Consider the following 14,960-nt stretch of genomic DNA (forward strand, 5'->3'; position numbering starts at 1 on the left):
ATTTTGCTTGTACATATCTATTCTATTTATTTTATTTTGTTAGTATGTTTGGTTTTGTTCTCTGTCTCCCCCTTTTAGACTGTGAGCCCACTGTTGGGTAGGGACTGTCTCTATATGTTGCCAACTTGTACTTCCCAAGTGCTTAGTACAGTGCTCTGCACACAGTAAGCGCTCAATAAATACGATTGATGATGATGATGATGATGATGACGGGAGGCATTGTCACCTTATTCTAAGCTAACCCTGACAGTCTCCAAACACATGTCCTGGCTAGCTAGAAGTCCAAGAGGTTCAGATACAATGTCTGTCTCTCCTGTTCAACTTCCCGGTACAGTGAAATTGAGGACATCAACCTGTCCATAAAGTACTCAAAACTCCATTATCTGACCACTGCCAGTTCTTTCTGCTTCCTTCTGCAACTGAGCCACAGAGTATATATCAGGGACTCCAATGCACAACAGCCATTAAAAGTTTGACCTCTACTTTATCTGAAAATTTTCTGAGCCGAAACCTAGTTTCAGAGAAATATCCTACCGAAGCAAATGGCAAATTAAACAAGTCAAGCAAATTAGAGCAAGGAATTAGACAGAGAGGAAAATTCAAATGATTATTCACCATGAAATGAGAGGAAATACCCTTCTATTAAAAAATCCCTTATTTCCCCTGATATATCCTACCCCCAGCTCAATCTCCTTCCCGTTTATGCCCCCCACCCCAGCTTCCCTATCAAACTGCCCTTCTTTGGCTAGTTGAAAGCTAACCCCAAATAGTCACCTAATAACTTAAGAACCCCCTTTTCCCCCCATATGGAAAACCCATAGTATAATTACTCAATAAATCAGTAGTATTTATTCAATCAGCATGTATTGAGTGCTTACTCAGTGCAAAGCACTGTACAGAGCATTTGGGCAAGTATATAAGATGGACTAAACACTAATCCCTGCCATCAAGGGGTTTACAATGTACTAGGAAGACAGACATTAAAATGAATTTCAGGGATGGCGAAACAAGCGAGTATAAAGATGCATATATAAGAGCTGTGGGAACAGAAGTTGAGACGAATGCCTATTAGTGGCTGAGGATTCGATGTGTAGATGATGTAGCAGGAGGAGAAATGGGGTGTGGGAAGTAAGCTTAATCAGTGAAGGCTTCCTGTAAGTGATATGATATTTATAGGGTTTTAAAGACAGGGAAAGTCCTGATCTACCAGATGAGAATGGGGAGGCAATTCATTCATTCATTCAATAATATTTATTGAACGCTTACTGTGTGCAGGGCACTGTACTAAGCACTTGGGAAGTGCAAGTAGGCAACATATAGAGATAATCCCTACCCAACAACGGGCTCACAGTCTAGAAGGGGGAGACAGACAGCAAAACAGGTGTCAAAGCTGTCAGAAAAGATAGAATTATAGCTATATGCACATCATTAATAAGAGTAGTAAATATGTACAAGTAAAATAAATAGAGTAATTAATATGTACAAATATATACAAGTGCTGTAGGGAGGGGAAGGAGGTAATAATAATAATGATAATGTTGGCATTTATTAAGCGCTTACTATGTGCAAAGCAGTGTTCTAAGCACTGGGGAGGTTACAAGGTGATCAAGTTGTCCCACGGGGGGCTCACAGTCTTAATCCCCATTTTACAGATGAGGTAACTGAGGCTCTGAGAAGTTAAGTGACTTGCCCAAGGTCACACAGCAGACATGTGGTGGAGCCGGGATTCAAACCCACGACCTCTGACTCCAAAGCCCGTGCTCTTTCCACTGAGCCATGCTGCTTCTCAGGTAGGGCGGTGGTGGTGGGGGGTGATGGGGAGGAAGAGAGTTCCATGCAAAAGGGAGGACATAATAATAACGGCATTTATTAAGCGCTTACTATGTGCACAGCAGTGTTCTAAGAGCTGGGGAGGTTACAAGGTGATCAGGTTGTCCCACGGGGGGCTCACAGTCATAATCCCCATTTTAAAGATGAGGTAACAGGCACAGAGAAGGTGAGTGACTTGCCCAAAGTCACACAGCTGACAATTGGTGGAGCCTGGATTTGAACCCATGACCTCTGACTCCAAAGCCCGGGCTCTTTCCACTGAGCCACACTGCTTCTCGTTGACATGACTGCTTACTGCTTACATGGAGCTCTGTACTATGTCCTTGGGAGAGTTCAGTAGGCATAGTAAATATGATATCTGTCCTCAAGAAATTTTCAAGAGCCAATTGCTCTCTGAGAGCATTATCTGGAACAAAGTCAATTAGAGGGGAAGAGAAGGAAATAATAATAGTATTTGTTAAGGGCTTACTATGTGCCAAGCACTGTTCTAAGCATTGTGGTAGATAATCCCCATTTTACAGATGAGGTAACTGAGGCACAGAGAAGCACAGGGAAGCAGCATGGCTCAGTGGAAAGAACACAGCCTTGGGAGTTAGAGGTCATGGGTTCAAATCCCAGCTCTGCTGCTTGTCAGCTGTCAGACTTTGGGCAAGTCACTTAACTTCTCTGTGCCTCAGTTACCTCATCTGTAAAATGGGGATTAAGACTATGAGCCCACATGGGATGACCTGATCACCTTGTATCCTCCCAAGTGCTTACAGCAGTGTTTTGCACATAGTAAGCACTTAACAAATGCCATCGTTATTATTATTATTAAAGTGACTTGCCCAAGGACACACAGCAGACAAGTGTAAGATTAGAACCCAGGCCCATTCCCTAAACCACTATGCCCTGCTGCTTCTTACGGTATTTCCTTTATTCTAACCAAAGGGGTAATTTTTGCTCTCTCCATGTGTTTTGCTGAAGTTAAATCACCTTATTTGATTCACCTGAAACCAACTGAAAACTGAAAACACAGCCTCTGGAGTTTAAATGAGAAGAGTGAGAGGTGGATGTAGAGTTTGAGGTGTTTAGTCTTATGTGGGACAGGGACTGTGTCTGGCCTGACAGAGATGTATGTATCCCAGAGCTTAGAACAGTACTTTACATGGTAAGTACTTAACATATACCACAATTCTAGTATTTTAATTGTTATTATTACATCCAGCAGAGGCACGTGATTGAAAGGCATAAAAGGGAAGAGGAAGAGAAATTTCTCGGGCCTCCAGTGACCAAGTTCTGGAAGCAGGATGGAAAGTAACTTGGGAGATGGTCCTTAAATCAGTCAATTAATTATATTTAGTGACCTCTTACAGTATAGTTCAGGGCCCTGTACTAAGCAATTGGGAGTTCATTACAAAATAGAACTGGTAGACATGATCCCTGATCACAAGGAGCTGACACTCCAGGGTGCAGACAGACTTAAAGGATTACAAATAGGGAAAAGGCAGTTTATCAGAATATGTACATAAGTGCTAAGTGCTGTGTGGGGTGATTATCAAAGTAATCAATCAAACAACAGTACTTAGAGAGGCTTACTGTTTGCAGAACACTCTACTAAGCCTTGCTGAGATGAAAATGACTGGCTTACATATTTATTGAAACACCTAAAATAAATGATCAGTATGTGTGTTTCATTGTTTCCTATATTCCCAATTTAAGTAGGAACATTATTCAATACTTGTTTCCTCATCAATAACTGAAAGAGAATTCATAAATAGTTGTCATTATAACTATTATGTGTTTAAGTGGTCATTATGTGCCAAGCACTGTGCTAAGTGCTGAAGTAGATACAAGCATAGTCAGGTTGGATATAGTTGCTGTCCCTCATTGGGCTCACAGCCTAAGTGGGAAGGAGAACCCTTCTGTGAATCATTTACATAAATGTAGCCTAAAAAAAATGATGGGTGAATGCCCAGTATTTGCTGTTAAGATGAGGAAGCTGCCTTTTGGTAAATGTAGTCTTGAAAATGCAATTTAATGATTATGTCAGGGAAAGGAGAGCTGGCAACATACACACTGAAGGAGAAATGAAGCAAAAGACATTAAAACAACATAAAAGACAAGGACTAATCTGCTATACCAAAGCTAGTGGTGGATATGCTGAATCAGCTTGTTAGGTAACCGCTGAATAATGGATTTTATGCAAAATGTTTGTTTACTTGGTCTTACAAACCCGAGGGAAAATGTTTTAAATTTGATTTATGCAAATTAATAATGTAATTTGCATTATCGAAAAGACAGTCCTTGGACTCACAATTTGTTCCTGAAAACTGAGCCTCAAGTAGAACCATTGTAAGTCAAAATTAATTTTCTAATAGGAGTCCCCTCTAGACCGTAAGCACACTATGGGCAGGGAACACGTTTGCCAGCTCTGTTGCATTGTACTTGCTCAAGCACTGTAGTACAGTGCTCTGCATATTAGTAAATCCTCAGTAAATACCATTGATAGATAATTGGGGGATTGTTTCCTAAATCAAGGTCGGGTCCTCTATTTTTGCCAAAATTATCCAGAAATATATACTCAGTAAATTATCACAGCATGGCAAAATGGATAGAGCAACTGGGAGTCAGAAGGTCATGAGTTCTAATCCTGACTCTGCCACTTGTTGGCTGAGTGACCTTAGCCAAGTCATTTCACTTTCCTGTGCCTCAGTTATCTCATCTGTAAAATGAGGACTGAGACTGTGAGCCCTATGTGGGACAGATACTGTAGCTAACCCAATTTGCTTGTATCCACTCCAGCACTTAGTACAGTGCTTAATTGAAACAATGAAACGCACTTATACTGATCATTTATTTTAGGTGTTTCAATAAATATGTCAGTGCTTAACAAATGCCATTATTGTCATTATTATTATTCCTGTATTTGTAGAGCATAGGAGAGGATCCACATCAGGAAAGTAAAATGAATTTGGTGATCATCAAGACCATAAACTCCTTTTGGACAGGGAAAGTGTCTATCAACCCTGTTGTATCGTTTTCTCCAACTTAGTACGCGGCTTTGCACACAGGAAGCACTCAGTAAATATCATTGACACTCCCTAGTTGCTCTGCCAAGCATTCAGGCAGACCCTGTTATTCCCCACTCCTTCCCTATCCCCCAATCCACTTTAAAGAGCATGGGCCTGGAAGTTTTAATCCTAGCTCTTTCATTTATCTGCAGTGTGACCTTGGGCAAAAAACTTCCCTTCTCTGTGCCTCAGTTCCCTCATCGGTAAAATTCCTGTTTTTACCCCCATGTGAGCCCCATGTGGGACCTGATTATCTTGCATCTACCCCAGTGCCTAGTACTGGGCATGACACATAATAAGCACTTAACAAATACCACAAATATTAAACATTCCCCCTCCTCCTTCAAACCTCTCATCACATCTTTCAAAATAGTCTTCCCAAGTCCTCTCAGTTGCTATGAATTCCCCCATTTCCAGCCAAGTAGCGCAACAGAGGCTAAAGCTAGGGCCATGAATGTACACATGACCTAATGGTTAGAGCACAGGTCTTGAGAGTCAGAAGGATGTGGGTTCCAATCCCGGCTCCATCACTTGTTTGCTGTAGGGCCTTGGCCAAATCACTTCTCTGACTTTATTTTATCTGTAAATTGGGGATTAAGACTGTGAGCCATGTGGGACATGAAATGTGTCCAATTTGATTACCTCGTATCCAACTCAACCCTTAGAACAGTGCCTGGAAAATAGTAAACAGTTAAGAAATACCATTTTTAAAAAAGTGGCTAAGTGTCATAAAGTGGAAACCGTTGTAAAGCTGAAACAGGTTGAATATCTAGAAATGACATTGCCATTTGATGGAATTGGTGGAACTTGAATCTTTTGAAGTGAATGGTCTGTGCTGCTATTTTTTGTCTGCTTGGGGCTAAGGATGTCCCAACACCAATCATGGACATCTCTTAAGGACTATGAAAAATTTGACAACTGAAATTCAAATGTATTTAGAGAAACAGCGTGGTTCAGTGGAAAGAGCACTGGCTTTGGAGTCAGAGGTCATGGGTTCAAATCCCGGCTCTGCCAAGTGCCAGCTGTGTGACTTTGGGCAAGTCACTTAACTTCTCTGTGCCTCAGTTACCTCATCTGTTAAATGGGGATTAAGACTGTGAGCCCCCCGTGGGACAACCTAATCACCTTGTAACCTCCCCAGCACTTAGAACAGTGCTTTGCACATAGTAAGCACTTAATAAATGCTATCATTATTATTTATTATTATTATTTAAAGCAGCATATTTAATTGATGATCTGCTTCAGTAGAAGCAGAGAGGTAGAGTGGCTTAGTGGATAAGGCACAGTCTGGAAGTCAGAAGGACCTGAGTTCTAATCCCATTTTGCCACTGTCTGCTGTGTGACCTGAGCAAGTTTCTTCTCTGCATCTCAGTTATGTAATTTGTAAAATAGGGATTAAGAGTGTCAGCCCCATGTGGGATAGGGATTGTGTCCAATATGATTAAAGTATATCTACCCCAGCACTTAGAACAGAGCTTGGCACAGAGTAAGCACTTAATAAATCCCATAATTACTATAATTATTATTAGAAGCCAGACAAATTCAAGCGATGCTACACATTTGAAATTAGGCTGATTGAAACTTAGTTTTTAGTATTTGGTGAATAAATTTCTCTTAGACTAAATGTAATAACTCATTTTGAAGAAACTTTTAAATTTTTTATCTTTTGCCAATAACAACAACAACAAAATCAAAACCTTCACAAATGTGAGGGTGAAAGTAAATCTTAATACTGACCAACTCCTTGAAATCCCAGCTGTAGTGATCATAGGATGTCACATTGGAAAATCCGCAGGTTGACTGTCTATCTGTGAATCAAATCTGTCTAATCTCTCCAGAGTTCTTCTGTACTGGAAGGAATACATTTTTTTTAATAATTCCATTTCTTAAATCATTTATATTATGACTGACATTTTCTACTCTCACATAAGTTAAATTTAGTATCTGTTCACAATACTTAATAAACTGTGGTTGTATCAGGGATTGATAACTTGAATATGCTTTTTAAAATGTCACATGTGTTAATGCTACTTCTTTTCTCAAAAAGTATGGCTGTTCAGAAAAATAATAACAAGCTGAATGAAAGTCAAAATATGTTCTGTACTATTTTGCTATGTTCTGTAGGTGCTGGATAACTCAAATTGACACTCTTCAATAGTGCATTCCTTCTGGCATAGATGTTTAAAATACTCTAGTTCTTCTGGAGGATTAGAAGCCTCAATTTCTCAGACATTTAACTAGGAGCCTAGCTGCTATGACATTCATTTGCAACACTTTCTCCTATGTCAAGATTAAAATTTCTGCCATATTTGTGGATTTCTATAGACTCGTGATTTTTCAATTACTCTGTCTGCCAGTCTGATGACTAACAGCAGGATCAGAATATAGCTTGCATTTGAGTGCTTTCATTCCTTATGTACGCAATAAGGGAAGATGAAGTCATGAAGCCATAAATTTAGATCACTAATCCCTGGGCCCATCACATTTTCTAAGATTGCATAATTGCTGCTCTGGAAAGTGTATATTTTTAGAGTGAGAATGTCTGAATGCGAGATGAAAATGAAGTTGTCTGATGGAAACTTCATAAATAGATTTTAAATAATCTGTGCAGGCTTCATGAATAATATCTTCTCCTCTTGCCTACACTAAAATTTTCGGGGTTGTGTTTTGTTGCATGTATTATGATTCACACCCACACAAAAACACACAGTGCAGCCAGTGATGTATTGGCTGCATTTTGTAGGCAGTTGTCCTTAGTATCTGAAGGTGACACTGCTAACTGTGGAAATCAAACTCGTGTACCTGTGGGACTGAAAAGATCAATACAAAACCACAGTCCGGGTCACACCATTAGCACACTAAGGTCATTCCTAGTTGTGTTGATTGTGTGTGATTTGTCTTTATGTTTAATTTATCATAACATCTATCTCCTACCTAAACTGTAAAATCCTTGTGAACAGGGAACATATATACCTACCCTGTTATATTGTACTCTCCTAAGCCCTTAGTACAATGCTGTGCACACAGTAAGCATTCCATAGATATCACTGAATGATTGATTGAGAGTGATTGATTGAGCTGATGTTTGTAGCTCCTGGTGCTATTTTCTGTTTTGCATCTTTGTCTCTCAGTCCTTAAACTTCTGTTCACAAAGAACCATTTCTTCCTTCCTTACCATACTGAATTATCCTCAGTATGGATTGACTCCCAGTTTTCAGCAATAATAATAGTCGTGGTATTTGTTAAGAACTTAGTATATGGTAAGCATCATCCTAAGCACTGGGGTAGCTACAAGGTAATCACAGTCAGACACAGCCCTGGTCCCACAGGAGACTCACAGTCCAAGCAGGAGGGAAAATGATATTTAACCCCTGTTTTACAGATTATGCAATTGAGGCTCAGAAATACAATTGATTGATTGATAAGTAACTTAAGAATAAAAATAATAATAATGATGTTAAGCGCCTACTATGTGCAAAGCACTGTTCTAAACACTGGAGGGATACAAGGTGATCAGGTTGTCCCATGTGGGGCTCACAGTCTTAATCCCCATTTTACAGATGAGGAACTGAGGCACAGAGAAGTGAAGTGACTTGCCCAAGATCACACAGCTGACAATTGGCAGCTGGGATTTGAACCCATGACCTCTGACTCCAAAGTCCGTACTCTTTCCATTGAGCCACACTGTTTCTCAGGTCACACAACAGGTAAGTGACAAAATCACTACTAGAATCCAGTTCCTTTCAACTGTGATAGAGCATTGTCTGAACCATTATTTTAGTATGTCCTTAACACTTTTCCTTGGCCTGTTTGGTTTCCCAATTTCTTCTCTCCATACAGCAAATGTCTGGGTAACCTGCTATGATTCACTCCCTTCATGTGTCCCACCAAGCACAGATGTGTGAAAGGGACTATAGCTTCTATGCTAGGAGACTAAATGCCTTCCAGAACTTCAATACTTGTGATCTAGCTATACCATACTTACAGAACCCACTGTTAAGGAGCTTGAATTGTAGGATTCACCCCAGGCAGACAAGCATTTCTCCTGAAAATATGTCATGCTCTATCCAGTTATATGTGTGCTGTTGCAGAAATGTTTAATAATAATAACAATAATTGTGGTATTTAAGTGCTTACGATGTGCCAGGCACTGTACTAAATGCTGAGGGGGGAATACAAGCAAATTGGGTTGGACACAGTCCCTGTCCCACATCAGACCCACAGTTTTAACCCCCATTTTACAGATGAGGTAACTGAGGCATAGAGAAGTGAAGTGATTTTGTATTTCTGTAGTCATACTCTGGCAAGGATGTTTGTGTGTGTGTAGGTAGGGAGGAAAATATCTATTTCTGAAGATGGGACATCAGATGGTAGAAACTATGTGTATTTGAAAAGACCAGTGCAGCCTACAATTTCATTCCACTGGCTTCTCCCCACTTCACTCCACTAAATCTCTCTAAGGTCACAAATACCCTCTTTCTTGCCAAATCTAATGGCCTCTACTCTGTCCTAATCCTCCTCGACAGCTGCCTTTGACATTATGGACCACCCTCTTCTCAATCAATCTATCACTCAGTTGTATTTATTGAATCCTTACTGTGTGCTGAGCATTTGGGAGAGTACAGTAGAACAGAGTTGGTAGACACATTCTCTACCTACTGCTTTCAGCCTAGATGGGGTGACAGACATGGAAACAAATTCTAGATATGTACATAAGTGTTGTGAGACTTTGGGTTAGTGAAGACAGGATACAAATTCATATGCAAGGGGGATCCAGAAGGTAGAGGGAGTAGAGGAATGACAGCTTAGTTGGGGAAGGACTCTTGGAGATGTGATTTTAATAAGGCTGTGAAGTTGGGAAGAGTAGTGCCCATGGAATAACACTTAATAGCATAAGTTCCATGGTGCTTATGTACATATCGAGAATTAATTTATTTATATTAATGTCTGTCTCCTCCTCTAGACTGTAAACTTGTTTTGAGCAGGAAACATGTCTTTCAACTCTGTTGCATTGTACTCTCCCAAGCTTTTAGTACAGCTTCTGTTTATTGATGATGATGGTGGTATTTAAGTGCTTTCTATGTGCCAAGCACTGTTCTAAGCACAGGGGTAGATACAAGGTAATCAGGTTGTCCCATGTGGGGCTCACAGGCTTAATCCTCATTTTATAGATGAGGTAACTGAGGCACCGAGAAGTTAAGTGACTTGCCCAAAGTCACAAAGCTGATAAGTAGCGGGGCAGTGATTAGAACACATGACCTCTGACTCTCAAGCCTGAGCTCTTTCCACTAAGCCACATTTTTTATTGTTATATTATACTCTCCCAATAATAATAATAATGATGGTAATTGTTAAGCACCTACTATGTGCCGAGCACTGTTCTAAGCGCTGGGGTAGACACAATATTAACAGGTTATCACACGTGGGGCTCACAGTCTTCATCGCCATTCTACAGATGCAGTAGCTGAGGCCCAGAGAAGCTGTGACTTGCCCAAAGTCACAAAGCTGACAAGTGGCAGAGTTGGGATTCGAGCCCATGACCTCTGACTCCCAAGCCTATGCTCTTTCCACTAAGACACGTTGTTTCCCAAGCGCTTAGTATAACGTTCTGCATACAGTAAGTGCTCAAAAAATATTACTGACTGACTGACCGTGGATTAGTGGTACAAGTTTGGCAAAGGGATAGGGGAGTGAGTGAATTGCATTCAGTAAAGAGGGTGATATCCAGGGTGTTCATTTGTGCTTCAAGCGAAGGTAGTTTGAGTGGAGATTAAATGGGGCATGATGATTTTAGAAAATTGCCCCGGGTCAAAAGATTGGAGGTCTCCGTGGGGAACCAGGACAGATTCGTGGGAAGGGGAAGAGCGATCAAAGTGATCTGGGTAATAGGATCCCCAGGATTCTGAATCCTGGGTTCCCACCTTTAAACACTCACGGTCATTGTCCTCAAAACCATCTATGGTCGTGAAGGCGTACTCTGGCTTGCTCAGCATCCTCCTCACCTCCCGCATCCTCCTCACCTCCCTTCCATCCATAGCTTTAACCCCTCTCTCCCAGCATGAAATGGGGACTGGTGGATAGGATAAAAAATAATGAGAGAGAGGTTACACCTGGGACAGGTGGGTTGAGCAGAGGATGCTGAGAAGAGGGGCTACATCTGGGGACTCTTGAGTGGGTCTGATCAAAAGGAGGGAGAGTTGTTGCAGCTGGGGACTGGTCACCTAGATAGTGGTTAAAAGTCTGGTAAATTTAGGGGTTCCATGCACAAGTTTGGTTTCTTTTTCCTTTAGTGAACAGAAAGAGGCAAAGACAGACAAAGATACAGAGAGAAAAGTACATATAGTTAAAGGCAGAGTGTTCTAATAATGATAATGGTGGTATATCTCAAGTGTGGACAATTTGTACCAAGCACTTTGGTAACAGCTGGGGCAGATACAGGATAATCAGGGCAGATGCAATCCCTGTCTTCCACGGAGCTCACAGTATAAGGAGAGTGTGGAGGACAGGTATTTAATCCTCATTTTATGAATGGAGAAACTAAGGTGAAGAGAAGTTGAGGCATGTTCAAGGTCCACTTGGTGGAGGTGGGATTCAAACCCAGGTGTTTCTGATTCTCAGGCCTGTGGCTTTCTTTCTAGGCCACACTGCTTCTTAAAATTATCTCTTGAACATGTCACAGACATGTCCTCCTTTTTCATTATGAGTCAAAAACAAAAAGAAACAACTTAGCCTAGCAGGAAGAGCACAGGCCTGGGAATTTTTTTTCTTTTTTAATGGTATTTTTAAGCACTTACTATGTGTCAAACACTGCTCTAAGCTCTGGGGTGGATATAAATTAATTAGGTTGGACATAACCCCTGTCCTGCATGGAGATCACAATCTAAGTAGGCGGAGGAGCAGGTATTTTTTTACCCCCATTTTACAGTTGAGAAAATTGAGGCACAGAGAAATGAAGCAACTTGCCCAAGAGTACACAGCAATAATTGGCAGTCCTCTGAATCCCAGGCCAGGGCTCTTTCCACTGATCCAGGCTACTTTTTTTGTGTTAGTCACAGGCTAATTTTTCATTATTAGTCTATTAAACCTGGGTTCTAATCCCAGCTCTGCCATTTATCTTCTGTGTGACCATGGGCAACTCAATTCACTTCTTTTTTTTTTGGAATTCATTAAAGGCTTTCTATGTGCCAGGCGATGTGCTAAGTGCTGGAATCAGCTAATCAGATTGAACACAGTCCATGCCCAGTGGTCTTAATCCCCATTTTAAAGATGAAAAAACTGAGACACAGAGAAAATAAATGACTTCCCCACGGTCACCCAGCAGACAGATCACAGAGCTGGAATTAGAACCCAGGTCCTCCTGACCCCCAGGCCCGTGGTCTATCCACTAAGCCTTGCTGGTTCTCTGGGACTCAGGAAAATGGGCGATAAATATCTGTTTAATACCTTCCTACTTAGATTGTGAGCCCCATGTGGGAAAAGAACTGTGCCCAATCTGACTAATTTGCATCCACCTGGTGCTTAAATCGGTGCTCGGCACACTTACTAGCACTTGAATACTATAAAAAAGGTTCAGTCACTAAAACGTGTCTAAGGGAAATTATTTCTGAGAACCACCAGACCGCATTACAACTTCTCATCCTGACAACCAATTAGCCTCCTTCCCCTTCCTCCAAACAAAAGGTTACTGAAGGTATACACATTATGTACTCACTACAAACTAAGCCAGCCCACCACACCATTCCATCGCAATATTCAACAAGCAAAAAAGATCAGCTTTTAAAATATCAAAAGAGGAGACACAATTTAGAATACATAAATAATAGGGCTTTAGGATGTGCAGTTTGCTTCACTGACTTTCAGGGAATTTCTTCCCTTTCCTCCCACTCAATGGAGATCTACAATTATAAAGACCAGTGAATGATGTTTCTTCATTTAGTCATATCTTAAATATGCAGATGGTGATGATAATGACATTTGCATAAAGTTTCAACTTCCTTATAAACCACTGTTATTAACAATTCTGCTTACAGAATTCATAGTCTTGAAAAGGAAGATAGCATTGTTTTTGTAATTCTAGTGTGTTCAACTGCTATTATTCTTAGTCTATTACAAATCCTATATTTCTATCTTGACTGATGTCCTTAATCCTTTTGTCATAATAACAACAAAGAAAGTTATATTAACCTTATGTTCCACTACTTTAACTGTTTTCCCTTTCAAAATTCAATGCAGCTCCATATAACTAATGTTCTCCTTCCGGGCTTAATGTATTGTCTTCTCCTTTTGGTTATATAATTATGTGATAATTTATCATCATAAAGCCTCATTTTTCAGTGCCTATTTCATTTTTTAAAAATTGGATCCAAGCTGCGTGCATTCATTTGATGTACAAAATATGAAGCAATAGTTTCATCAAAAAGCATTTAAATGGCTAATATTTCATGGTCTCTGAAGAGGATTCCATACCCCTAAAAAAGTCCAAAAATGTACTTTTTTAAGTATTGTTATAAAAATAGGTGCTAAGCATCACCCTTGCTCCATGGCTCTTCATCCCTATGCCTCCAAGGAGGAATCCTGTTGATTCTTGGTTGGAAGAGTTATTAAGCAGATAGTGAATAAGGGAAGGGAAAGTGACCTTGATGTTTAAGAGGCAGATTGGGTGTGAGATGAAATGGGAAGTTGGGAATTTCTGCAGAGCAGAAGTGATGCTGGAGTGTGCCTCTTCATGTGTGTGTGTTTATGCATAAGGGTGTCATTTTGCTATGCTGCAGGATGTTATAATGACAAGGGAGACCCCACAATTTTCCGGCTCACCCCAACAATCTCCCAAAAGCTTTCTAGCTGTACATACTGGGCAAACTGAGTCTGTCCACAACTCCCTTCCATCCCTGCTGCCGCCCTTGCCCATGATACAGTAGTGACACCATCCCACAAAGCTACATATGACATCATCTGTATCACAGGGCCCATATGGGGCCCTGAGAGATGAACTAGCCCTGGGCCTGGGTATTGATTAACGTGTCCCTGACTAGATCTTAGAACCTGGAGCTTAGCTTTATTGTGGCTTTTAGTCTCAGTGAATACAAGTTGGAGGATTTGCTTGGATCACAGATCTGATAGCATCGACAGTGAGTAAAGGGAAAACTAGAAAGGCAATGGGCCCTCGGTGAGCTTGCAATTAATGGAATTCTTGTCTTATGCCGTCGTCGTCTCCGACCCATGGACACCTCTCTCCCAGAACACCCCACCTTCTCTGGTGGTGGATCCATAGAGTTTTCTTGGTAAAAATACGGAAGTGGTTTACCATTTCCTCCTTCCATGCGGTCAACCTGAGTCTCTGCCCTCGACTCTCTCTTGTGGTGCTGCTGCCCAGCACAGGTGAGTGTTGACTTGTAGCAGATTGCCTTCCGCTAGCTAGCCACTGTCCAAGCTAGGAATGGAATGGTCAGGCCTCTGCTTGGCTCTCCCTACCATAGTCAAGAATGGTAGAGTACTGGAAACTCTCCAGGTGCGACCCTGGGAGGGGAATAAGTGGAATTGCTCCTACACTAACAAAAATGTCTTGTACACACTCCCATTTGAGCATTCATGATATTAGAATAGTCCCCCTTCTAGACTGTGAGCCCACTATTGAGTAGGGCCTGTCTCTATATGTTGCCAACTTGTACTTTCCAAGCGCTTAGTACAGTGCTCTGCACACAGTAAGCGCTCAATAAATATGATTGATTGATTGGATTGGCATACTGAACAGAGGAGATTGGTATGTGGGATAACAACCATCCCAGATTATTTTGATAATCTGATGTTCACAGGTCCACATCTCCACAGGTTAGGCAACCCACAATGCCAAACGTATTGTAAAGTACTTAAATGAAACATCTATTGGTTAAGATTAAGCATAATAGTCTCTGTCAATTGTATGTAATAAAAAGGTTTCCTTTCCTTCCATTGCCTTAGCGTTTTATTCAACACAGAGGGATCATATCTACCAACTCTCCTGCATTGTGTACTTTCTCAAAGGCATAGCACAGTGCTCTGCACATGGTAAATGCTCAATAAATACCAAAGGAACCCAAT

The 14,960-nt window shown here is 40.9% G+C and overlaps 1 non-coding gene across 1 annotated transcript; it reads right to left on the bottom strand.

Moving 5' to 3' along the window:
* Window positions 1–14,271: 14,271 nt before the first annotated feature.
* Window positions 14,272–14,409, bottom strand: LOC119932733. Its single transcript, XR_005452472.1, has one exon. It is a non-coding gene; the product is annotated as a small nucleolar RNA SNORA7 (small nucleolar RNA).
* Between the last annotated feature and the right edge of the window lie 551 nt (window positions 14,410–14,960).

This window comes from Tachyglossus aculeatus, chromosome 9, assembly GCF_015852505.1.
Source record: "Tachyglossus aculeatus isolate mTacAcu1 chromosome 9, mTacAcu1.pri, whole genome shotgun sequence".
Lineage (NCBI taxonomy): Eukaryota > Metazoa > Chordata > Mammalia > Monotremata > Tachyglossidae > Tachyglossus > Tachyglossus aculeatus.